This window comes from Felis catus, chromosome B1 (assembly GCF_018350175.1).
Source record: "Felis catus isolate Fca126 chromosome B1, F.catus_Fca126_mat1.0, whole genome shotgun sequence".
Lineage (NCBI taxonomy): Eukaryota > Metazoa > Chordata > Mammalia > Carnivora > Felidae > Felis > Felis catus.
The window spans coordinates 195,637,766-195,640,302 of record NC_058371.1 but is presented as its reverse complement, the minus strand read 5'-3'; the positions used below and the strand labels follow the sequence as shown (position 1 = coordinate 195,640,302).

Sequence of the window (2,537 nt, the reverse complement as noted above, 5' to 3'; positions counted from 1 at the left end):
ACCACAGTGGACGGCACAGAAAGTTCTCTTAGATGATGGTGTTCTAGATCACTGTCTCATCAACAAGTATTTTCATAAGATTTAAGACTTCTTTTTTTTTAATTTTTTTAACGTTTATTTATTTTTGAGACAGAGAGAGAGCATGAACAGGGGAGGGGCAGAGAGAGGGATACACAGAATCTGAAACGGGCTCCAGGCTCTGAGCTGTCAGCACAGAGCCCGACGCGGGGCTCGAACTCACGGACCGTGAGATCATGACCTGAGCCAAAGTCGGACGCTTAACCGACCGAGCCACCCAGGCGCCCCAAGATTTAAGACTTCTGAGTATGATTTGTCTTTACCACTAAATCAGAGCCACCCAATACCACTTGACAAAGGCTAAGGCTGAAAAAACAACTTAATTAATGTGATACGTGCCTGTTCCCAGCAGGCGTGACAGCCGTACTATATTTGTACTGAAGTTGTCGTCTCAGCACAGAGGAGAAGGGACAGGAAAGAACAGAAGGGGTCCCTGTCATGGTCTCTGCAACCAGGGAGCTGGAGGAGCAGAGGTATAATCCGTGGCTTCTGAGGCTGTCGCAGCCTAAGAGTAAAACAGAGTCCGCAATCCGAGGGTAAAAACAGTATCGTCAGGCTCTCCGGGAGCCCCTGCCTCCTACTTCTTCCCAATCCATTCAGAAAGTCCCCACCCGGTGTCCCCTGTGTGCCCGAGGACACACACACTGTTGGCCGGAAACAAGGCCCTCTTGGCTGAGGGACAGAACCTGCCATTTCGTCTTCTCCCGCCGGGCCTGGTCGGGTGACATCTCTGGGCCACTTACTGCCCCAGCAGCGGGAGACCACTGTGCTGCCCCCTCCCCAGCCCGGGGAAGTCTGGGGAAAATCTGGCACCCTCTTGGCTTTGTCTCTTTCAGTGACATTTTCAGATATTTCAGTGACGTGCGGTCAAGACTAGTTTTCATTGTGGCACTTTCCTCCCTTCAGACACCAGCAAGAGCCCCCAGCAGGAGGCAGAGCCGGTAGGCTAGCCAAGTGCTACATGCCAGGCTTTACCCATCCCACCCTCCGCACCTCAAATCCTGGAGAAAAACGTGTGCATCTTCATTTTATTTTCCATTGAGATGCACTCCTTCAGGCTAAGTGGAAAAGACTAAAATTAAAAAAAAAAATAAACAAGAATCTAAGATCCCGTATAGAGCTATATTAAATATACATGTAAGAAGAAGAAAAGAAAGTATTACCTGTGGTTACGTGTGGGTAATGAGACTCGCTTGTTCAACAACTACCTCTTGAGTGTCGAGTAGGTGCCGAGGAGAGTTCGGGCACTGAGGGTAGAGCCGTGAACACCACAGACAAACCTGTCTGCCTTTATGGGGGTCAGTGGAGAGAGAGAATCCCAAGCCGGTTCTGCACTGTAAGATACAGTCTGTCAGACACCTTGCACCATGATGAAAAAGGGAGCAAGGAAGCAGAAATGGGGAAAAGGCAAGGCTCAGAAGGGTGGAGGTGAAGGTGGTTTGAAACGGCGTTCACTCATAGAGAACTTCACTGACAAGATAACATTTGAGCATAGACCCACAAAGGTGAGGGAGCAGCCCAAGCCCAGTGGAGAACCTGAAGCTCCTCCCTCTGGGGGGCTCAGGCCTCTCTCCTTCGAATCCTTAAGAATCACTCCTGTCTTCCAAGTACCGCCACCAACCAAGATTTCATTGAGCTCCACTTCAAGGAATTCACATTAACAAAATAGTATCTTGGATTGTTTTGTTTTGGTTTCTTAGCATTCTGAAGATAATAGTATGTTACAATACTAAATATCCTCTCTTAAATCAAACAGCCACTGCCCAGAAATTCCATCAGACTCGGTCCCCAAATAACCGCTTTATTGAGGCAACATTTACAGCACGTGGTATTCTTCCCAAGCCCACTTCGGGCTTTGGGCTTTTCAAAAACTCTGAATTTTCACACTCCCTCTCACGCACAGACATCTTTGCACATACAAACGCTTTTCAGTAGCAGTCACGGAACAGCCAGAAAAATACACTGCAGGTAGTTCACACAGAAAGGGAAATCGGTTCTAACGAAACCACAGGGAGACCTGAAGAAGAGAGAGCCAGGGACGGCTTCCACCAGCCCCCTGCTTCACTACTAACTTCGAAAGGAGCCAAAGTTGAAGGAGTCAAAGAATGACCACTGATGAAAACCACAGGCAGCAAAGGGTTAACTCCAGGATAACACCTGGAAACCACCACAAAGCCCCCCACTTGCCCAAACCCACCCCTCACTGCTGCCAGAGAAGCAATGATACTGATTTGGCCTCTGTTCCCCCTTGTAAGTCACCCCTTGGGGCCCGTTGTCGATAATGAAATCCGAGCTGGAGGCTTGCTGCAAGGAATTCTGGGACGGGTCATTCCCAGGCTCCAGGCCCTGTGATTTAGGGAGGAGCATGAAATCTTCATGGTGGGAGATGGTGGTGCTCACATTGACAAGACACTCTTCTGCACAGTCAACTCACCGTGCTCTTCAACTGACAAATGTGA

General features: G+C 49.0%; 1 long non-coding RNA gene across 1 annotated transcript; it reads right to left on the bottom strand.

Annotated features, from left to right (window-relative positions):
• Window positions 1-208: 208 nt before the first annotated feature.
• LOC109499270 lies at window positions 209-2,269 on the bottom strand. Its single transcript, XR_006597224.1, has 3 exons — window positions 1,242-2,269; window positions 1,072-1,150; window positions 209-583 (listed from the first exon to the last, which is right to left on the bottom strand). It is a non-coding gene; the product is annotated as an uncharacterized LOC109499270 (long non-coding RNA).
• Window positions 2,270-2,537: the final 268 nt, after the last annotated feature.